Here is a 24294-nt window from a genome sequence, read left to right on the forward strand (position 1 = left end):
GCAAATTGTTGGATTGGGAACTGCTCAGGTCTACCTCAAGACTTTTCTGTAGTTTTCTCAAAAGATCAGGTCCGGATATAGAGACTTCTATTTTCTCCTTCTTTGGCAATGTTTGGTCTCTCTTCTGGGGAAGGTTTTTCCCTCCCTTCGCCTCAGATAGCACATTCTGTGGTGTTTTGTTCTCATGCTTGTGGCTGGTCCATTTTTTTCTCACATCCCAGAGTGCTTTCTGTTCCCTCATATTTTGAGCGTTTAGATATATGTGACTCCCGATTTGTTCCAGGGCTTTTTTGTAAAAGTTCTCCTTCAAATGAAACTACTTTTCTTTTCCCCTTAGTCTGAGGTGCCTTTGAAGGTAGATTATTGGACTGGGGGCGGATCCACACTTAAGGTTTGGGACGCCCTGACGGCGCATTGGGGCGTCCCGAAATCGATGTGTACCCTACCTTAAGCGTTGCAAGAAGAGGTGGCGGAGGAGGAGGAGGAGGAGGCCGCCCCTCGCGGGGACGGGATAAAGAGTAAACCGCGCCCGGCGCCTTCGCCGGGCAATCAGCTGCCGCCCACCTACCCGCCGGCCTCCTTTGGCCGGCGAAAGAGTCACCCGGGGCCCAGAGAGCTTCGCGGAAGAAGCTGCCGCCGGCTTCCACCGAGCTCTATGACCCAGGCAGAAGCCGGTGGCAGCTTCTTCCGCAAAGCTCTCTGACCCGGGTGGGCCCCGGGTGACTCTTTCGCCGGCAAAAGGAGGCCGGCGGGTAGGTGGGCGGCAGCTGATTGCTCGGCGAAGGCGCTGGGCACGGTTTACTCTTCATCCCGTCCCCGCGAGGGGCGGCCTCCTCCTCTGCTGCCTCTTCTTGCAACGCTTAAGGTAGGGTACACATTATCGATTTCGGGACACCCCAATGCGCCGTCAGGGCGTTCCAAACCTTAAGTGTGGATCCGCCCCTGGCTTTTCTCAGAATTCAATTTACTGGCTCCTGGCTCCACAGAGATCCTGGGGATTTTGCTGACGTTTTTCAATCTGGGATCATTACATTTTCATTTCCTGATAATCTCATGCGCCCTCCCTTCGTGGCTCAGTTTTCCATCATCTGGACTTTTGCACTTACTGGTCTGAGATTTTCGCCTCTTGTTTTTCCCCTTATCTTTTGGCTTTGCAGCTGGAGAGCTGCCATCATCAACTATGTAAATTGGGCCTAGGATGGGTGTCCCTATGGACTTGTCCATTTTTTTCTCCTGCTGAAATAGTGGGAGTAGTAGTATTCTGGCCTCCTTTAGCTCAATAGCTGAGCCCTTGTAGGCTGCGGGCACTCTAGGATTCATTTCATGTGCCTGGAGGCATTACTGCTGGGATCCTGGGACCCCTGAATCTTTGTCATCTGAGCTACGGAGATTGGTTGTGTGCAGCTCTTGACTAGTTGGCAGACAGATATGAGTCTCTTCAGGTATTGTGCTATCCAGAGTGCCCAAAGCCAATCCCAAGAGATCCTGGGATTGGCTGCTGACTCTTTGGGACTCTGCTATCTCCACAGCTTCCTCTGGGAGGCAGGACTCTGTGGTTTTCTCTTCTGCCTCCTCCTTACGGCCCAGAGATGGGAACAGGCAATCCGAAAGGAGAGGCTCAATGGTTGCAATCAGCTGCTCAATGTCAGGAAGCTCATTAAGCAGATCTGGAAGCTGGATCACATCCATTGAGCCTGCACCTTCTGGCCTGGTGGGAGGTGGCTGCAGGTCCCTCTGTGCGCCAGGATGAGTGTCCAACACTGAAAGAGAGAGAACAAGCCCATGATTACAAGAGAAAGAATCTACTTTGCTGGGAGAAAGTGTCAGCAACTCTCACATTCCCATAATTTAGAGAGGTGCTCCACCTGCTCACTGGTCCTCTGTGGGATGGGATTCCCCTACCCCCTGTACAGGAGAGCCATAGAATAGTAGAGTTGGAAGGGGCCTATAAGGCCATTGAGTCTAACCCCCTGCTCAATGCAGGAATCCATCTTAAAGCATCCCTGACAGAGGGTTGTCCAGCTGCCTCTTGAAGGCCTCTAGTGTGGGAGAGCCCACAACCTCCCTAGGTAACTGGTTCCACTGTCATACTGCTCTAACAGTCAGGAAGTTTTTCCTGCTGTCCAGCGGCAATTTGGCTTCCTGTAACTTGAGCCCATTATTCCATATCCTGTACTCTGGGATAATCGAGAAGAGATCCTGGCCCTCCTCTGTGTGATGACTTTTCAAGGACTTGAAGAGTCTCCCCTCAGAAACATGGGACGATCTGCCTCCAACCTCCTCAGACCATTTCTCACGCAACCCTCCATAGGCAGTGCGCCATGGGAGGAATCACTGGTTCTGGGGCTAAGCAGGACTTTTTGGGAAGCCTTGCAACTGGCATCTAGTGAGCTCCCTTTTCACCTACTTCATGCTGTGGGGGAGGTGGGGGAGCCTTGCTGTCCTTAATGTGGCTGATGGGCCATCTTCCTTTCGGTATTGCTGGCAGTTCCAGTGTAGGCAGGGAGGGAGTGTACCTGAGGCTTCAAGAGAGGGGAATCGCCCAGATCAGGTGGAAAGCAGGAGAATTGTTCTTCCACCTCTCACCTGAAATAAAGGGGCCTGTACTGGAAAGCTGTTAGCTGTTGGTTAAGCTGTTTCCTCTAGTTGCCGACTATGTTTTGTTAATAAAGCTGTTGCCAGTTTACCCTATTTATGCCTTTTGTGTTTCTATTTCTGGTGGGGGGCAATTTTAAAATCTCAACATTAAATAAAGAAACACACAATATTGGGAAAGAAAATAAAGCAGGGGAAATCCTGCAAATTAGTTGGGTCCAGCAGGTCCCTGTTAATTATCTGCGCGTTTTCCATCCCCTAATAGAGATCCTCAGTGAGCTGCATTCCTCAAAGCCCAAAGGAAACTGACATTAGGAAAAGTTAGGTGAGACTGTGCCCTGAATAGGCATACAACCAGCAAACCACACTGGGGTAGAGACTCGTCATCTGAATTTTCAACGCTCACCATTCAGTGCAGTGTTCTGAACTTGGGCTTGATTTAATACATCTGGTTCCTGGGGCGCCTGAGATGTCGGAACACCTGTCAAGTGGATGATTTCTGATGCTGTCCCCTCGTTTCCTTGTGAAGCTTCAAACACTGGAACAAGAGAATGAAATTCCCATAGAATACCAGTTTTCAAGCATTCTGCCGCTCAGAAACTCATTCAATACTGTCCAGAAGACAACCGATGCCATCTGCCAGAGAAGGCAGTCACATTGCACAAGCTCCAGAGGTGAATCTTAGAGTACATGTGCCAGTCCCTGGGCACATTGGCTAGGCCTAGTTTGGATTATCACCCCAGAGATCAATATGTACCCAAAACTTCCAGAAAAGAACAGGAGAGTGTGGACAAATCCCTCTGAAAAACCTTGGTAACTATATGGCTAGGAGAAGCACATAAGCAACAGGAGATACCCTTCAGAAGGTGAATGTACTCCTTGCAAAGATCATCCATACCTGTGGAGCCTGCTTCTGTTGCTCTGGCATTGCTGGGTTTTGATGATGCTGCGTAACACCCACTGTCTGGAGCAGGTGTCACAACGGTTCGTGGCTCCACCTCTTTGAGAACCAAAACCACTTTGTTGTTTGGGGCTGGTGATGCAGGGACAGCTCTGTCCGCCTGAACGATGGGATTCCTCTCTCTAAAAGGTATAGAGGCCAAGGTCACATGGTTGTACAGAGGCTGGAAAGAGGCTGGCTGGATATGTCCTTGCCTGGGAGGCTGTATCTGCACTAGCTGAAGACTGGCCCCAGGATGGAAGTGGGAGGGGGCATACAGCTGCTCCATGGGGCTGGCACTGGGAAGGCCTCTGTACTGAGATGTTGGTGGCCCATAGAACGGCCCAGGGAGGTGGCCAGTGGCTTCCCACCCATGGGCAGGAGGGTAAAGAACTGCTGAGCTGGGAATCTGCAGCTGATTCTGATTCCTCAAAACTCCCTGCAGGTGAGATGTTTCTGGAGGCAGGTAGCTGTAGGTGCTGGCACTCCCTGGGTTCAGCCGGACGGGCAGAGCTGAGATTGAAGGCTGCAGCCAGGCGGAGCTCAGACATGGCATGGATGTTCCATAGATGTTGTGAGAACCTCCTCCCACTGTAGAGCTGGCAGTCATCACTGGGATGCTCTGAGGTTGGCGGTTTGAGCCTTCCTGTGGCTGTGTATTTGGGGCTTGATCTATAACACAAATGAAATGGGCAGGGGAATTAACAATTGTACCTCTTGATCAGCCTGAGCAACTGTCAGCCCTTAGGGCAATTGAATAGATTTAGCTGGTCTTGAGTGTTCACAGACATGATTTCAGTGCTCCTCACAAGGCTCCCATAAAAGGTTTTTGTGAGGGGTTGATGCTCAAGAAACTTACCCTCTGAATACCTTCTCCAAGGGAAGTCCAAGAGATGGCAACAAGGAAAAAAGCCTTTTTGGTGGTTGTCCCAATAGTGGAACGTTCTCAGCAAGGTCCACCTCGTACCAACATTGTAGTCTTGTCAGCACCATATTAAGACTTTGCTGTCTTAATATGCATGTGCTGGCAATAGGATAGGCTGTTTCATAAGTCAATTGAACTGTTTATGGTTGTCATTAATGTTTTCGTTTTTTATGGGGCAGTGTTATTTGAATGGTAACTTGTAAATTGGATTGAGTCCTTTTTGAGAAAGATTTCTTGATGATGTTGATAACGACGACGATGATGAAATTGATAGTTCTGATCTCTTTAAGCAACTTTGCCAGTATTATCAAGGCAAAAATATTTTGTCAAGTCCTCAGAGCAACCTGTTCTGAGGAGTTGACTCAAGCCCAGTAAAAAGGGACCCATGGAACTGGGACCTTATGGACTGGATTACTGCTGTCCCCACAGTAACCCCAAGATTCTACCAAGCCACAGAATGTTATGATGTGAAAGGAGTCCAAAGGGACAGGCAGTTGGCCTGAACGGAAGGTGCCGGGAGGGGAGTCCGTTAGCGGAGCCCAAGAGTAAGTCAAACCACAACAAGCATGAGAAATATGCATTTGTGTACACTGAAGGCTTCTCCCAAATGTGAATGGATTAATCTGAATATTTAGTGCAGACGTGGACACCAGCTAAATAAACTTCTCTTTTTAAATTCACCTATTAAAACTATGAACGATTCTTGTTACAGAGCACTATTTATTTAAAGATTACTCTTCTCCCAACATTCTTTGTCTTTCCAGAAGTTTTTGCTCTGGAATAATTAATACGGAAGAGCTCCCAGCTCCCTTGGACACTTTCTCGAAAGCTACCATGTGGCGTGCAGTTACAGTCATGGGGAACCACAGCCAGAGGGGTTGTCTTTTAAAGCCTTTTCAGGAATCTATTCATGGATGACTTTATTCACATGTACATTCTTGACTCTACCACTCTGAACTGCCCCAAAGTCTCCTGCCCTGTTTTATTTATTTATTTATTTATTTATTTAGAATATTTATATACTGCTCCTCATTGAAAAAATTTCGGAGCGGTGTACAAGGTAAAATAAAAATAAAAATAGAATAAAACAGTTAAAACAAAATTTTAAAAGAAGCAAAAACAACAACAAAAAACCCAGAAATCCAAGGCTGCATGTTAAAGAAAGGCTTCTTGGAATAAAGATGTTTTCAGGAGGCACCGAAAGGAGTACAAGGTTGGCACCTGCCTGACCTCCAGAGGCAGGGAATTCCACAGGAGGGGCGCCGCCACGCTGAAGGCTCTTCCCCTGGTGGATTCCAATCGGAGGATGGATCTAGGTGGAACCACCAGGAGCAGGCCCTCGGATGACCTCAGTGACTGGACAGGTTGGTAGGGAAGAAGGCGCTCTCTCAGGTATCCTGGTCCCAAGTTGTTCAGGGCTTTGTACACAAGTACAAGAACCTTAAACCTGGCCCGGTAGCGAATAGGCAGCCAGTGCAGTTCCCTCAGCAGAGGAGTTACATGCTGGAAAGGGGCAGCTCCAGACAACAGCCGAGCTGCAGCATTCTGCACTAGCTCCAGCTTCCGGAGCAGCTTCAAGGGCAGCCCCAGTAATTGCAGTAATCCAATCTTGAGGTTACCAATGCCTGTACCACCGTGGTCAAGCTATCCCTGTCCAGGAGAGGCCGTAGTTGGCGAACCAACCGAAGATGGTAAAAGGCACTCCGAGCCGTGGCAGCTACTTGAGCCTCCAACGACGGAAATGGGTCTAAGAGTACCCCCAAACTACGAACCTGTTCTTTCAGAGGCAGAGCAACCCCATCCAGAACAGGCAATGAGCCTGTCTCCCAGACTCGGGAACCACTCACCCACAGGGCTTCCATCTTGCCAGGATTTAGTCTCAGTTTATTGGCCCTCATCCATTACTGAGTCTAGGCACTGGTCCAGGACTTGCACAGCCTCACCTGATTCAGTTGTCACAGGGAGATAGAGCTGTGTGTCATCAGCGTATTGATGGCATTTAGCTCCAAATCCCCTAATGACCGCTCCCAACAGCTTCATATAGATGTTAAATAACATTGGGGACAAGATGGTGCCCTGCGGCACTCCATAGCTCAATTGCCAGGAGGTCGAGGACTGGTCACCCAATGCTACTCTCTGAAAACGACCCCGTAGGTAGGACCGGAACCACTGTAAAACAGTGCCTCCGATGCCCATCCCACAGAGTCGATCCAGGAGGATCCCATGGTCAATGGTATCAAAAGCCGCCGAGAGATCGAGCAGGATTAACAGGGTTGCATTCCCCCTGTCCCTCTCTCGATAAAGGTCATCCATCAGGGCGACCAAGGCTGATTCAGTCCCGTAACCAGATCGGAACCCAGACTGGAATGGATCTAGATTATCAGTATCCTCCAAGAGTGCCTGCAGTTGCTCCGCCACAACCCTCTCAAGTACCTTTCCTAAAAAAGGAGTGTTAGCAACTGGGCGGTAGTTGCCTAATACCATCGGATCTAGTGTGGGCTTCTTCAGGAGTGGTCGCACTACTGCCTCCTTAAGGACAGCAGGGACCACCCCTTCCTGGAGGGAAGCATTTATCACCCCCTGGACCCACCCAGTCAGACCCCCTCGGCTTGCTTTTATAAGCCAGGAGGGACAGGGATCGAGAGGGCAAGTGGTCGGTCGCACTGCTGCAAGCACCTTGTCTACATCATCAGGCCGCAATAACTGGAACTGATCCCACAAAATTGGGCAGATGGTGGCATCGGACACCTCAACTGGAGCTGCACTAAAAACACAATCAAGCTCGCTGCGGAGAGAAGCGATCTTGTCCTCAAAGTGTGATGCAAAAAGGTCACAGCGGGTCCTTGACAGAGCCAGGGCCCCATTTGCTGGGGAGGATGTTAGCAGCTCCTGGACCACCCAGAAGAGCTCCGCTGGACGGCTACTCGAGGACGCAATGGAGGCAGCAAAATAAGCCTTCTTCGCTGCCCGCACTGCCACGCAATAGGCACGATTATGCGCTCTACAGCGTACTTGGTCATCTTCGCTTCGAGTCTTGCGCCATTTGCGCTCCAGCCGACGTCCAGCCTGTTTCATTGACCGCAACTCCTTAGTATACCAAGGAGCAGAGCGGGCTCTACAGGACCAGAGAGGACACTCAGGTGCGATCAAGTCGATGGCCCTCCGCATCTCACCATTCCACAGTGAGGCTAGGGCCTCAGCTGGATCACCAGCTCTCTCCACTGGAAAATCCCCAAGAGCATTCAGAAATCCATTGGATTCCATCAGTCTCCTGGGGCGGACCATCCGAATGGGTCCCTCACCCTTGCAGGAGGGTAGTAATGCCGTGAGTTCAAATCTCACCAAGAAATGGTCTGACCATGACAATGGGGTTACTTGGACCCCCCCCCAATCTTCAGACTACCCATCTCACAGCTTGGAGCAAAAACCAAATCAAGGGTATGCCCTGCTTTATGTGTTGGGCCAATGACAAACTGAGACAGCCCAATGGTTGTCATGGAGGCCATAAAGTCCCGAGCCGGAGCCCCAGAGACAGCCTCAGCATGAAAGTTGAAGTTGCCCAGAACCACCGTCCTGGGTTCCTCCAACACCACACTCGAGACTGCCTCCGCCAGCTCAGTCAGGGAGGATGCCGGGCAGCAGGGTGGGCGGTATACCAGCAGCATCCCCAATCTGTCTCTCTGGCCCATCACCAGATGCAAACCTTCAAGGCCTGCTCCAAGATGGAGTGGTTTCCTGGTGATAGAGACGGAAGCTCTATGAATCACGGCGACCCCCCCACCCCGTCCCTCCAATCTATGTTGGTGCTGCACTGAGTACCCAGATGAGCAGAGCTGAGTCAGATCAACCCCACCCAGCTCACCCACCCAAGTCTCAGTAATGCACGCCAGGTCAGCCCTCTCATCCAGGATTAAATCATGAATAAGAGAGGTCTTATTGCGGACCGACCTGGCATTAAAGAGTAGCACCACAAGGAAGGAGGGCTCAGTGGATGAGCTACCAGGTACATGAGAACTAGAGGAGGAGGGTAGAAGGGGAACAGTGTGAAGACACCTGAAACCCGTTCTATGCTGATGTTGCAACCCCTTCCTCCTGCCATATCTCCTTCTGCCCCAAATCACTGGAATAGTGGCTCCCCCTCCATGTGTCCCTGCATCACGGCTTCCCAAAAACATCTTTACCTACACCACCTATGCACTCACTTACCATTCAAACCCACACTCAGTCATACAAACAACACAGTCACATTTCTCACTTGTGGTAACCAGCCACTGGTCACAGATGGACATCAGGCTACTACCAACTAAGCAATAAAGTGCTTTCCCCCACCCCCACAATCTCCCTCTCTTAGTAACTGCTAATTCTACTACTACCTGATGTGTGGCCACACTCCTCCCCCTGGCTCTCACACAGGGGAGCCTCCTGCTTCAAGTACCACAGCCTCTCACGTTGGGCAGATGAAGCAGCTATAATTGGTGAAGCCCCCAACCTCTGCCTCAGGGTGGGGAGGACACAAGAAGTAATTATATCATTTCCCATGAGATCCCTGCTCTCACTCAGGGAAACTCTTCTCACACAACCAAGGTAATGGTTCAAAGAAGCAGCGAGTTGACAGCCCAGGGGAAGAGAGAGAAATAGAGAATCACAATCACCCTCACCCTCATGGCATCTTCGGGGACGGCCTGACCGGGGCGGCCCGCCGCCTCGTGACAGGACAGTTGTTATGGTCTTCAAGCCTCAAGGTCTCAACAGGCTTGGAGACAGCACTCTTCTGCCAATTGGCTGGAGAGAACCTTGGCAGTTGGCTCCACTCAGCAATCAATGGAACTGGGAGGTGGGCGGGGCAGTGGCACAAGCAGCAGCCTGCTGTGGATGGTAGAGCAGTCCTCTCCCCCAGTTCTCTTCTCTCACCAGCTCTGAAGTCTTCCCAGCCTCGTGACAGGACAGTTCTTATGGTCTTCAAGCCTCAAGGTCTCAACAGGCTTGTAGACAGCACTATTCTGCCAATTGGCTGGAGAGAACCTTGGCAGTTGGCTCCACTCAGCAATCAATGGAACTGGGAGGTTGGCGGGGCAGTGGCACAAGCAGCAGGCTGCTGTGGATGGTAGAGCAGTCCTCTCCCCCAGTTCTCTTCTCTCACCAGCTCTGAAGTCTTCCCAGCCTCATGGCAGGGCAGTTCTTATGGTCTTCAAGCCTCAAGGTCTCAACAGGCTTGGAGACAGCACTCTTCTGCCAATTGGCTGGAGAGAACCTTGGCAGTTGGCCCACTCAGCAATCAATGGAACTGGGAGGTGAACAAACTTCTTTTCTGTTGGCAACTGATTTTTATTTACCTCAGCTTCCTTTTTACCCCCATTAGGTTTATACCCTGGTTTAATATTATTTTCTTTAGTAGACTTGCTGGTCATATGATAGCCCCGGTTTAAGGAAAATTGATCAGCCAGGGAAGCTGCATCTTGATAAGTTTTTGGGTCTCTATCTCTCACCAGCAATCTTATTTCTTGAGGGATTTGAAAAATTAATTGATCTTTAATCATCAGATCAACTAAATCTTGTTTGGTTTTCACCTTAGCGCAGGTGATCCATTTCTCAAAATGATCTGCTAATTTGTGTCCCAACTCCACAAAAGATTTGGATGGCACAGCATTAAGGCTTCTAAATTTCTTCCGGAAATACTCAGGCCCATAGCGAAATCTTTTATAAACTGCTGTTTTAAATGAGGCAAAATCTAAAGCTTCCCCCACAGGAAAACTGTTATAAATTTCAGCCAGGTCTCCCTTGATCAAGTTAGGGATAAACTTCATATAATCTTGTGGCTTTACTTCCCACATTATGGCTGCCTTTTCAAAGGTATTGAAGAAAATTTGGGGATCTTGCCCCTCAACATAAGGGGTAAAGTCTTTAGGAGATAATTTGGGAGGTCTGGCCCCTTCCTCAATTCTCCTCTGTTCCACAACCCTGTGGGAGATGGTTGTTTGTTTGTTTTTAATTATCCCTTAATGCTAGTTGGAAAGCCTGGGACCACATGAGGAGAGGGCAGATTGCGTTAATGTTTTCTACAGAATTGACACCACTTCGGTCAGCTTTAAAACGCACCTCCTTGACCAAAACGAAGTGGGACCTGCCAACGTCTGTGTGCATTTCCTCATCTTCCTGTGTCGTTGCTCCCACTGGCAAAATTTACATTGCAACTCCTTGGGGCAGGGATCTGTCTAGCTTGCTTATTCTACTCTGTAAAGTGCTTTGTACCTTTATTGTAGTACAGAAATAAGTAAACCAATGCGTCAGAATGAAATGAAGTCATTGAGGGCACAGCAAATGTTAGTCAAGACTAATTCCCACTGAAAGTCCGGTGCTACCCTTAGGCATGGCTAACTGAAGCCCCTTGGCATTGCTGGGACTGGGGGGGGTGGTCATGGCTGATTTTGCTGGATTGTGCCCAAGACTATGGCTGTGGAGTTGCTTCTTCCTTGTTCCACTTTCTCTTATCGCTGCTCTCACATTTTACCTTCTCTAACCTGCCCCAAAATTTTATCCCCCATGAACTATAGATCCGTAATCTCACAGCTGTTGTCTCTCCATCAGCCCCCTGGAAAAGAGAAGGATCCTTCTAAATGCCAAGAGGGCACAATTTCCTACCTGCCATCACGATAGCAAATTTCCAGATAAGGCGACTGTCACAAATATTTGCCAATCTCTGAGGAGACTAACTCCAACGCTCCTAACTGATCAAATGTCCAGTAAGGAATAGGATTGCGATGATGCAAAATTGTTTATGTCCGTCCCTATGGTAACCCTGGGGATTGTGAGGTGGGGGCAAGGAGAATATTCAAAGTGGAATATGATGATGAAACATGATGTCAAGGTGGAAGCTGGAAGAGCAGACCAAGGGCTGCCACCAAGAACTGAGCTAGGCAGGGAAGAGTTAGTGGTTCACCCTATCTGGTAGGAAACACATCTTCACAATCAATGTTCTCCATCCTGACCTCTAGAGAGAAAGGCCTAATCTGGGATGCTGAGATGTTTTCAAACATAATCACTTGAAGTCCCTTTTGGCTTTTGTTTGAATGGAAGACTAGCAGATCCTTCACTGAGCAAGGGGCTGGACTGAGTGACTTCCGAGATTCCTTCCAACATTATGTTTCCATGAAAGTGGTGGCTTGGAGCAGGTGTTCTAGTAGGGAATCCTAGGCAGAAATGGCAGCAAGGGAGAAAGTACTTGCAAACAAGGGTGTGTGTGTGTGTGTGTGTGTGTGTGTATGTATGTATGTATATGCCTGCCCGAGACTTGAGATCTGTTGGAGGAACCCTCCTCCACGTCCCACCAACACAAGACATATGCTATGGTGGGACATGGGAGAGGGCTTTCTCTGTTGTGGTGCCCCGGCTATGGAATGACTTCCCCCTGGAGGCCCAACTGGCACCGACGCTGACTTTATTCCGGCACCAAGTAAAGTCATGGCTAAATTCACCAAGCTTGCACATTGTTTTAATTGGTTTTACTGCTTTTATAATCTATACTGGTTTCAGCTTGATTAATGGTTTAATGTGTTTTTAGCTGTGTATATTTACTGTTTTATATTGTTGTATAATTGTATTTGTACACCGCCCTGAGATCCTAGTGATAAATAAATAAATGGTCTTGTTCAGCCTTCCCGTTTTTTTAAATGCTTTCAAAACACTTTTATCTTCATTCTCTGATCAGAGATAAGAATGAAGTTTCCCTGCTTAGTGGTGAAGAAAGCTTCCTCCCCCACCAATCTGGATTACTGTCTCAGTATTGCTAATAGTGGCAGTCTTTTCCCCAAAGCCTCGCTGATCAGCTGATCTGCAGGGAAAAGAGGGGGCTGTAGGTTGAGCACCCCTGCAGTAATATCTTGGATGGAAAGTGATGAAATGACGACTGCAGAGATGTCCACTTTGGTTCATACATTTCTTGTGAGTACCACGGGGTTTTTAACCCATCTTGTGGTTTTTAGGGTTGATTGTTTTAAATTGTTTTTGTATGTAATTTTTTTTATTTTTTATTTTACATTGCATTGTTACATTTTTAATCTTTTGTAAAACACCCAGAGAGCTTTGGCTACTAGGCAGTACAGAAATGTAATAAATAAAGAATCTTAAAGATGAAATATATAATTTGAAGTAACCACTTTTTAGTGGAATCCCTCCTTGGAGTTGGTGTCTGCAACTTTTTCAGCACCACTTTTTCACAACACCCTTTTCTAGTCTGAAGCAGGAGCCTACCAGGCCCAGGTGGACAGCAAGGTCAGCTGGATGTTGCAGCACCTAGGACAGCTCCCAGTGAGCAATTTGTTTCCTCAAGATCTGAGAACCCACCGAAGCCTTTTTTGCTATAGTCCAGAGCCTTCTTCTCAGACCACACCCCTTCCTATGAAGTGGAAAGCCTTAAAGTGGGGACACAAAAAATGTGGGGTCCCTACACCTCCAGGAAAAAAAAAACAGAAAGGAAAAGCACACTAGGAATGGGCTCTTTGGTTCCTGCCATAGAAGACTCATTCGTAACATGTCCCCATTGCATCCTAGGAAGCTGTTATATTGGGGCTTATTTCTGAGTAGACATGCATAGAACCATGCATGATTTTGTACACCTAAAAAAAAAATATTGTAGACCTGGAAAAAGTGCAGAAAATGGTAACTAAAATGATGAAGGGGCTGGAGCAATTCCCCTACAAGGGAAGATTAAAGCAGCTGGGATTGTTTAGCTTTGAAAAAAGAATGGAAGGGGGAGACATGATAGAAGTGTACAAAATTATGCATGGTGCAGAGAATGTGGACATGGAGACACTTTTCTCCCTCTCCCATAATACTAGGACCTGGGATCATCCCATGATTAGTAGGAGATTCAGGACAGATAAAAGGACGTACTTCTTCACACAGTGCATATTTAAACTATGGAATTCGCCACCACAAGATGTGGTGATCGGTCTAAAAGGGGCGGGATAAATTCCTGGAGGAGAAGGCTAGTTCTGATGGCTATGTGCAACTTCCAGTATTCGAGGCAGGAAGCCTGTGTGCACCAGTTGCTGGGGAACATGGGCAGGAGGGTGCTGCTGCACCACGTCCTGCTTTGTTGGTCCCTGGTCAACAGCTGGTTGGCCGCTATGTGAACAGAGTGCTGGACTAGATGGACCCTTGATCTGATCCAACATGGCTCTTCTTATGTTCTTATTCCATCAGGTTTCCAATAAACCCACTATATCTAGCTTGCCCTTTAAAACCAGGCACTCCAACTCTCATTGATGTGTACAAATTACCTAGAATATACTTCTACATGCTGACAAATTCCGAGGATTTTCCAACACTCTGTGTAGGAATTACTGTCCTACACAGAGTGTAGGATCATGGTATATGATTCTAAGCAACAAAACATGTGCAGACACATGAGGAGAACCAAGGCTGATGTGTATGAATTATAATCACTCACCAGCTTCCCCAACCCACCACCAGAAAAATTTCTGTGGACACCCATGGTAGGTCACTCTCGGAGGGTGAACTTACTTGTAGGGATGGTGGAGAAATTAGTCCAGTTCTCATTTAATGTGACTTTGCCTAATATTGCACTTTTAAACGAATACACGAACCGAACCAAAAATCCATTATCCTTTGAAATTCGCACTTTTCTGAACTTTGCAATGGACATCTCCAGTCAAAAAAATGTGACCAACATAAGTAGTGTGGATTGCCTTTATTGTTGTTTACTTTTTGGTCTGTTGATTTTCACTTTTCTCTGTACTTGCTATTTCCCAGTAATACTGAATCTAATCTATGTTTATTGAATGGTTGCTTCTTTCTTATTTTATTATATTGATATGATTGGTGACAAATTGCTTTTTTTCTCCCCAGATATTGTATTTTGATAAGGTAATTTTTACTTCGGCCACCGTTTGCAAATCGAGAGATGTCTTGCCCCTACTGGAACAGTCCTCCTCAGAAGAAAAGCGAGAGGCCCCCGAATCTCAGGCATCCCAGATCAAGGACTGCCCCGTTTGCAACCCCCAGTGCAGATGGGAGCACATTTTTGAGAAAAAGTTTGCACATTCCCAAAATTGCTATCACATTAAAAAAACAAATTAAAAAAACAAAAAACTTTAAAAAGGTAAAAATACTGATTGTCACTAATTTTGATGCTTTAGTCAGTTGGAGAAAACTGAGCACTTCTGAAAAATCTGCATGGAAATAGAAGCCCTTCTTTCCAGAACTGGTGGATCCCATCCACCCTTCCTCCTCCCCTGAACTTACAGAGGGGAGCTCATGGTAAGAATCTGAAGAGGGCCACTGTTTTGGGCCACAATGTCACACTGGCCTGTCCAGATTATACTGGCTGGAGCTGGGGTGACGGCTGGGTTTGGAGGAGAGCCATAGTTGAGGGGTGGCAGCTGGGGCTGTTTCGCTCTGAGCCTCAACCCAGCCAGGCTTGCGCTGCAGGGGTCCCTGTACATGTACGGGGAAGAAGCATCAGTGCCATAAGTTTGAGACAGCAGGCCCAGGAGGGCTTGCCAGGCTGTTGAAGGACTCCAGAGAGGGGACACCAGGCACGGAGGCTCCTGCAGCTCCAGGAAACACACCCTGGGGTGGAAAAGAATTGAGGTTCATGGAGTTGAAGAGCTGGAACCCTTTGCCATGCATGGGGGTGGTATGCAGTCCCTTGGCGGCCCAGGAGCTGTAGGCATAGCTTGGGTAGAGGTCCTCATAAGGGCTCCCAGGCAAACTGCTGAGCTGCGAGCCGAAGGGGCCTTTGCAGAGCTCCGTCTGCTGGTGGTGCGCCTTCTTCCACCACTTGGCTCTCCGGTTCTTAAACCAAACCGAGAGAGAGAGAGAGAAAGAGAGGGAGAAAACTGTACTCTTAAAGGCAGTGTTTAAATTCTTTCTGCAATATGTGCACCCCTGATAGACGAGGCCAGGAAGCCACTTCCAACATGATGGTGTGCATTCTCTTAATGGGAGTTGGGTGAGACCAGCACAAGAGGAGAATAACTTGGAGAAATGTAGGTTAGGCTCTAATACTGGGGTCTACGACATGGTGCCTGCCAATTTCCCTACACTTCCTATTATTATTATTATTATTATTATTATTATTATTATTATTATTATTAATTTAACTTATATACCGCTCCCATAGCCAAGGCTCTCTGGGCGGTTTACAGAAATTCTAAAATTGAGGTTAAAAACAAGTATACAAAATTTAAAACTCTAAAACACAGAACATACACACATAAAGCAATTAAAAACCGATTAAAAACTAAACATGTGGGTAATTAGGATGTGCCGCCATATGCCTGGGCAAAGAGGAAAATCTTAACCTGGTGCCGGAAAGATAGTAGCGTTGGTGCCAGGCAAGTCTCATCAGGGAGATCATTCTACAGTCTGGGGGCCACCACCGAAAAGACCCTATCCCTCGTTGCCACACTCCGAGCCTCTCTCGGAGTAGGCACCTGGAGGAGGACCTTAGATGTTGAACGTAGTGACCAGGTATATTCACGTCGGGAGAGGCGTTCCGTCAGGTATTGTGGTCCCAAGCCGTGTAAGGCTTTATAGGTCAAAACCAGCACCTTGAATTGGGCTTGGAAACATACAGGCAGCCAGTGCAAGCGGACCAGAGCAGGTGTTATATGGTCAAACCTTCTGGTTCCCAAAATCAATCTGGCCGCTGCATTTTGCATGAGCTGCAGCTTCCGAACCGTCTTCAAAGGCAGCCCTACGTAGAGCGCATTGCAGTAATCTAACTTGGAGGTTACCAAAGCATGGACAACTGAAGCCAGGTTATGTATTTTAAAAAAGATTTGTTAATTTATAAAGGTGGTGGTTTTTTTTAACTAGGAGACTGGCATGCTGCAAAATAAGATAGCCTTCCAGCATCATCTTTCCCAAGAATCCCATGTGACCCCCACAGGCATTCTTAGAAAATAAAAATGAGGGACTGTAGCCCAGCATGCCCAGACACACGGGGGTGGGGGTTTAATCTTGGGTGTCAGGGACTATCCTGGGATATCTCTGCATATCACTCAGCACTCAAAACAGGAGGATCTGGAGGTAGTAGGAAAAATTCTAGTCAACAAGCAAAGCTTGAGCTTGAACGCACTCAGGGATCCCATCCCACTTTTGGGGTTTGTATTGTTGGCTTTTCGGTGTGCTTTGAGTCAGTTGAAAGCGGATAAGAGTGTTTGGTTCTTCCTTGCTCTCATTGTGATTCTGCTTCCTCCTTTACATCTAGGTTAGCGGCAAGCCATAGGCCATAGCTAGACCTAAGATTTATCCCTGGATCATCCAGGGGTCAGACCTGTTCATCTAGGTCACACACAGGGCATCCAGTGCTCAGGCAGGGGCGAACCATGGATGATCCTGGTATAAACCTTAGGTCTAGCTACGGCCATAGTCTGCAATATCATCCAAGTCAGGCAAGATGGTTTCCCACTAGAAGGAGAGGGGAGTGTGAGAGGAGGGAGAGGGGGAGGAAGTGGCTGAGCACAAGGCTTATTCATTTGCTTCCTGAATCAGAAGTTTGTTATGGTGGAAGCTTCTAAGTTTGTACAACTACCCAAGAGGTCCCCACCAAAGCAGAACTCAGAAACCAGAAAGAAGCTTGGTCAGGGAGAAAGCAGAAAGAAATGGGAGCTGCCTGCTTGCCATTTCTCCCCTTCAGGTGTACTCTCTGTACCCTCGAAACGTTTTAAGCAGAAGACGGGTTTGCAAATGTACTTCCAGCTTCTCTGATGACCCTCTGCTACAAATGAGAAGATACCTTTATGCAATATGCGATTGTACACTGAGACGGTATAATTCCTCACTTGCCATGATCAAAGGAATACTGAGATAAAGTAAGCTTTTTGCCTATTATTTTCACCTTTTCAGCACATCTGCTGAAATCATTGGCCAGAAAAGAGTATATATTGCAGGATTAAGACAGAGCAAGTCTGTTTATTGCTCTGGCAGTTAATTAAGACAACTTGAAGACACAGAGCTTTTCTAGGTGAGGCTTTTTTACCAGCTTGTGACTCACTGCTTCTGCATCCAGGTTCTGTGCAGGATTGTGCTGGGATCACGATGCACCTTTGAGAATTTGTTACAATGAATATAATTTTTCACATCAGGTTAAAACATGTGGGGATGGAGCTATCTTCCACAATACATCTCCACAATGCATTTCAGAAATGTTTAAATATGGCTCTCAATGGCAAGGGCGTCTTCTCATTCCTGTCCCTCCAGTTGCTTAATTTTTTTCATGAAAATGCAAAGTGGAAGGAAAGGGCAGAGATGGGTCATTCTCCACCACTCCCCTTCATTTCCTCTTGATATCAGCCCCCCCTCCCCCAGTAAAGGCCCACACAACTTTAGGGAAGCCCCATTTCAGGCTGTTCCCAATAGAGATGCTAAATCCCACATCTTATTTATTTAAAACAGATGACCCAATCCGATTCAAATTTGGTATGCTTAAAGCTCTCCTTAATATCTATTACTGTGCCAATTTTGATGTTTCTGTCTTTAAAGCTTACGCAGATGTAAGCATTTGTTTAATTTTTTTCAAATCCTGCTCCTGCACCCCAGTGGCCACTCGGAAGATACGCTTGAAAACTAGTGGCTAAATACAGACAGGCTTTTCCCTTTATTGCACAATTAAAGCAGGATGCATGGGAGTACTTCACAGTCAAAGCAGATTATAAGGTGGAGCCAGCCAAAGTGGCTCCCTGGTGAGGGATAGTGCATGCTCAGAGGCACTCTCCCCTCATGTCAACCGATGCACTCTATGGAAGCCTCTAAGGGAGAAAAGATAAGGGCAAATGATTTCCCCCCCCCCTTTTTTCTGTTCATCTCTCATTCACTACTAAAGCAGGGGTTGTTTGTTTGCACAGTGGGCGGGGAATCCCTCGCCTATCGAGCCTCTACCATTCCTTCAGACAACTGAGATTTCTTCTAAATCCCATGTTGTATTTTTAGTAGTATAACTCTATTAAGCAGTTTACCATTAATATTCCAATTGCCCTGGCAGAGCCCCACTCCACCCCGGTTGCACTAGCAGTGCTGCTGACCCTCCTGCGCTCTCCTGCTGTGTGTAGACACAGGATTGACTGCGTGGCTTCTTCGTGACTTGTTTTGCACCAGTTTGTTAAAACAGCTGGGAAAGGGTCTCTCGAAAGAAATTCAAGGCATCGACCACTTGTAGATTCCTGCCTGACAGCGTGTTTCTTGGCTGGCAGTGAAGATGGCACAGGAGTGGAGGTGAGTGGTTTTATAAACCAATAGCAAATGCTATTTTGGGCTGCATTAATAGAAGTATAGCTTCCAAATCACTTGAGATACTGGTTCCTCTCTATTCGGCCCTGGTTAGGCCTCATCTAGAGTATTGTGTCCAGTTCTGGGCTCCACAATTCAAGAAGGATGCAGACAAGCTGGAGCGTGTTCAGAAGAGGGCAACCAGGATGATCAGGGGTCTAGAAACAAAGCCCTATGAAGAGAGACTGAAAGAACTGGGCATGTTTAGCCTGGAGAAGAGAAGATTGAGGGGAGACATGATAGCACTCTTCAAATACTTAAAAGGTTGTGACACAGAGGAGGGCCAGGATCTCTTCTCGATCCTCCCAGAGTGCAGGACACGGAAAAACGGGCTCAAGTTAAAGGAAGCCAGATTCCGGCTGGACATCAGGAAAAACTTCCTGACTGTTAGAGCAGTGTGACGGTGGAATCAGTTACCTAGGGAGGTTGTGGGCTCTCCCACACTAGAGGCCTTCAAGAGGCAGCTGGACAAGCATCTGTCAGGGATGCTTTAGGATGGATTACTGCATTGAGCAGAGAGTTGGACTCGATGGCCTTGTAGGCCTCTTCTAACTCTGCTATTCTATGATTCTAACTCCTCCCACCCCACCCCATAACACCCTCTTTATGTGGCGTGCCAATATTGGGGGGAATATTTATACTTTATTGTATCTCCCCATTTTATTTTCCAAAAAGGAGCGCCTGCCTGGAGAAGGGAAGGGTCTCAAAAAGAGAAAATGGCCGCTGCTTGGTGTCCCTCGCCCTTTTTGCCTCTAGCCCTGGAGCCAGCGTGGAAGGGCTTCTGCCGGGGCTGTGAAATGTGCCCTCCCCACCAGCACCTCCAAGGGAAGGAGAAGCATCGTGAAAAGAGAGGGCAGCCATGACACTAAAAGTGAAACTGTGAAATTTGCTACCACAAGTTGTGGTGATGGCCACCAACATGGATGGCTTTAAAAAGGGGATTATAGAAATTTATGGAAGATAAGGCTATCAACGGCTGTTAGTCGTGATGGCTATATTTTATGTCTAGTATCAGTGGTAGTACACCTCTGAACAGCAGTTGCACTCATGATGTCTTTGTATGCTTTTCATTGGGGCATCTAATTGGCCTCTATGAAAACATAATACTGAACTAAATAGCCTTTGGTCTGATCCAGAATGGCACTTCGTATGGTTTTAATTCCAATGACTATCCTGTCCTGCAGAACCCCAACTTTAATCAAGGTTTTGTAGAGCAAACTGAAGCCTTGACCATGAAGAGAGGAGCTCAAAAAATTAAAGGACGTGAGTATTCTATCTTCAATTGACCTAGGACAACTTTTCGAAGAATCTGCATATTTAGTCACTAAAAAGAGGTGCTAACTATCTGCTGAGCTGAAATATTAAGCCTATGCGGCAGGGTCTTGCTATTTACTTTGTAATCTGTACAGCACCATGTACATTGATGGTGCTATATAAATAAATAATAATAATAATAATAATAATGGAGCGGTCTCAGCCCATTCCCATTCTATGACCGCATGGCAGTCTCGAACCCAAGACAGCCTGTAAATTCACCCACCAGTTACACAAGGCCTGCACCACACTGTATTGTGTTGTTTTAAACATCTCAACAGCAATGTAACACTTTTAAAGGGAGAACTGAGATACACACCTACACACACCTCACTGACAAGGTGAAAGAATCCAGTATTTAACTTCTTTGAACATGGATTCTTTCTTTCTTTCTTTCTTTCTTTCTTTCTTTCTTTCTTTCTTTCTTTCCTCACACATTGTCTCGTGCTGATGAGCAATGATGTGGGTGAAGTACAAAAACTAACAAACAAAAAGCACCTGAGACAGCAGTGCATGCTGGTAGTATATGAACAAAACTTTGCACTTATTTCTTTTCTGTATAAGAAATGTGCTGAGGCTTGGAACCCATAACTGCATAGGCATAAATTCAGGCATTTGAAGATGCGATTAAAGCACGGAAGCATATTAAGGATGCAATCCTCAAATGCTTTCAAATAAATGGAACCATTCAGGAATGAACGGCTTGTGGCTCACGACTTCAGGGTGGAAACCCAGGTGGCTTATACAGCCAGTTTTGTCCCGGTTGGTAATAAAAGTTTAGTTAGAAGCAGATTTGTGTATTTGCTTAAAGGACACACATTTATGATCTGTTGTGGCATTTCGCCATCATTTCAATTATTCTGAAGAAAAAGAAGGGTATGGCTTTTACACAGAATTACATCCTTGTTAGGGACCAGCTACATGGTATTAGCAAAGGTTTAACCAAGTGCCTGGAATCCTTATGAATTTTTTAGTCCACAAAAAAGTCAGGCTAGTTTCATTACATCTAGATGGAGCTTGCATAACCTTAGTGAAGCTATTAATATTTCAACTCAGAGGAAGCATTCCTATGTAGCGTTAGTGATGTGCTGATCCAAGTGCCAACATGGAGTTTCCTTGGCTGTTCCCAAGGTACAACCCCTTGACGTCAATGGCTGAAATTCAGCCCATAAATGTCAGCATAGCGTTTAAGCAAAAAATTAGTTCTTGGGGGCAAATGGTGGATTGACTCCCACTTGAGCCAAATGCAATGGGCAAACACTTCTCTAAGTCGTTTTCCATCAAACTTTCTATGTTTCTGGGATGCTGCCAGGATCCAATCTCCAGTTAATCAGAAGATATTTCTAAAGCACTTCCAAGATTAAAGTGCTGCACGAGTACCAGATATTAAGTATTATTATCTAAAGCAATAAAGAAAAGCAGTTCCATAATACAATAAGGGAAGATAGAGGGCAAGGCTATCTAAGACTCAGAAGGAAGTGTTCCAGAAGTGAGCAACCACGCCACTTTTTAAGATTTTTGACTATTGATCTACTACCACACTGGTGGTTCTTTGCTTTACCAAGTGAACAGGGAAAGCTATGGCCACTGCTTGACAGCATTTCTTCAGAAATGCATAGTTCAGAAGCAGTGTATTCACTACGCCACTGACCAGAGTTGATGGGAATTGTAGGCCAAAACATCTGGAGGGCCACAAGTCTCCCATCCCTTCACTAAAAGAGAGAGTTCTTGGCTGTCGCCTTACATACTTAAAGATCTGCCTAACATGTCAAGCTATAATAATCCCCTTGCAACAAGGGCAGGATACTTATTTTTATGTATTCTAAGAATTTGTTAAACCTCTTTAACCTCCCCCCAAAAGGAATCACTCAAATAGGCTAACAAAACATAAACAATAACTAATCAATAAAACTCATTTAACAACCCAAAAGCAGTGGCCAACATCAAATAAAATTCATCAGCAGCTTAATCATGTTTTGTAGCAATGTGAGTGAAATGAGATGATACGCCTGTTGTTGAGTGCGGATGCAGTAAGTCTTGGGATCAGGCTGTAAAAGAGCCGGAACAGCCTTGGTCCTAATCTTCCTCACACTGCCTGGGGGAGTTTATACACTCTATAAACCCCATAGTGGCTGCACTGTGTTGTTTAAATGACGCAGATGCCAACTCGTAGCCACATTGGGATCCCCCAGCCCCAAAAGTACACATTTTCAAACTATCGATTTAACGTGACTTTTATCTTTGCTCCAGTGGGTTATCCAGTGGGTGTAGCTTTTTGAAGTGCGGGAATGCAGGGCAGGGGGCGGGCTGGACAATAAAATGGCTGTCAGCACTTGCGTTTTCTCCAGCTGGACAGCCCGCATTCCCTCCTGCCCCATTTAGCTTTATCAATTTACCCTCGCAGCAGCGACGTTGCGGGCTTTTGAGCTGATCCCCTTCCAACGTGACAGGGTGTATAGCCATCCCCCCATCTTGGGCACATAATGAGGAGCTTTATGAAGTGTTTGGGGAATTTTTATTACTGTTGCTCCAACACAAGGCAAAGTGCATTGTGTCATGTTTTCATAGTTCAGCTGTCAGGTGGGTTTTCAAGAATCCAGAATAGCCTTTTCCTCTCCCTCCATGCTGTATGGCATAGGAGAGCGTTCTCCAACCTTGTGTCCTCCTAATGGGTTGGACTGCATCTTCTATGATGGCTGGGTATCATGGGAGTTGTAGTCCAACACGCTGAGAGAGCAGATTGGGGAAGGCCAACGTAAGATGAGGTGCGGTAGGAGAACAATGGAAGCAAATGTCCTGGCTACATTCAGAAGTGCTATAGTTCATCTGGCACAGAGGTGGCATAAAGGCCTCTGCTGACTGAGGACAGAGTGAGCTGCATTGTGCCCAAGGTTTTAAGTGTCGTATTAATCCCCAGGATTGCAATGTTTGTCAGCTTTAGTTATACTGCAGGGCTTGACAACTGCTGCTGAAGTTTGGACCATTTTCATTTCTGCTCCCACAAGTTGGGTGCTTCAGGCAGCCACCTACGCATTACCCCCACCCCAAAAGAGATCAAAAGAAGGGTCTACTTTGTATAAAATTTGCATATACTAAGTTATATAGATAGATACAAATTTAGGGGGGGGGGAATATATAATTTAAATAGAAATAACTAGGTGACCTGTTTGCCAGTTCAAGTCTGCAACCAAGGTTCTAACTGTTGACGGGTCAATTTTAAGGTCCCTGCTTATGGTTCTTTATCTTTAAACCAGACTTGGATCACCCAGCTCTTTCACCTTCAAATGGAAGATGGTCCTATGGAAGTCCTTCAAACACTGTCCTCTGTAAGGTAGGAAATGTGGACACCAAGATTTTTCTATAGCCCAGCTGACATTCTGTGATAAGGCCCACTTGCTTTAATGGCACACAATACTTGTTAAAAGAAAAAGAAGTGCCAAGCAGAACACAACAGTATTCAACAAGAGTCATGAGTCATGAAGAAGTCACAAAGCCTTGAGTCACAAAGGGTGCTGGATTGCTCTGGAATATGTAGGCCTATATTTTGCCTATGTTTCTTTTTCTGTATGCTGTAAACATTTTTGCCACAAGGACTGAAGGTAGACTCTCTTTCCGATTTTGGCAGGAATCACGACGTTTCTCAGTTCTGCTAAAACAGACAACTGACCTGAAACTTGTACACTTTTATTTTTTATTATTTTATTTCAAACATTTCTAGCCCAACTTTCAGTAAAACAACTTTTTTTGTTTTGCATTGGCTTGTACTAAGTTTTGGTCTTATCCATTTCACTTAGATTTGCCACTCTGGTCAGTTCTGGAATCCTTATGGTTAGAACTTCTTCCCAAATAGATGGCACAGTTCTCAACATATAATAATAATAATAATAATAATAATAATAATAATAATAATAATAATAATACCTTCTTACAATTTTGGCTGCTAGAGAGGTGTGGCATATAGAATCTTGGTGGGCTGGACTGGGCAGTGCCACCCTGTTTGGATACAAGCATGATTTACAGGCCAGAGACACTGTCTGTCAGATGGTTTTGAACAGGCCCACACCTCCCTTTCTAAGTGGGAGTAAAGACGAGGAGCCTTTGTTAGGATCGTCTTTTGACTCATGGCCTGAAATCCCTCCCGGTTTGGATCCATCACTGTTGCGGACTTTGAAAACACTCTGCACATGGACTCTCTCCTATTTGGATTTTAGATTTCTAAGGACTGTGC

At 46.4% G+C, this 24294-nt stretch overlaps 1 pseudogene; it reads right to left on the reverse strand.

The window, feature by feature from the left end:
- Positions 1–14777: 14777 nt before the first annotated feature.
- Positions 14778–22537, reverse strand: LOC134399386 (pituitary homeobox 2-like; annotated as a pseudogene).
- Positions 22538–24294: the final 1757 nt, after the last annotated feature.

Source organism: Elgaria multicarinata, chromosome 5 (assembly GCF_023053635.1).
Source record: "Elgaria multicarinata webbii isolate HBS135686 ecotype San Diego chromosome 5, rElgMul1.1.pri, whole genome shotgun sequence".
In the NCBI taxonomy this organism is placed as follows: Eukaryota; Metazoa; Chordata; class Lepidosauria; order Squamata; family Anguidae; genus Elgaria; species Elgaria multicarinata.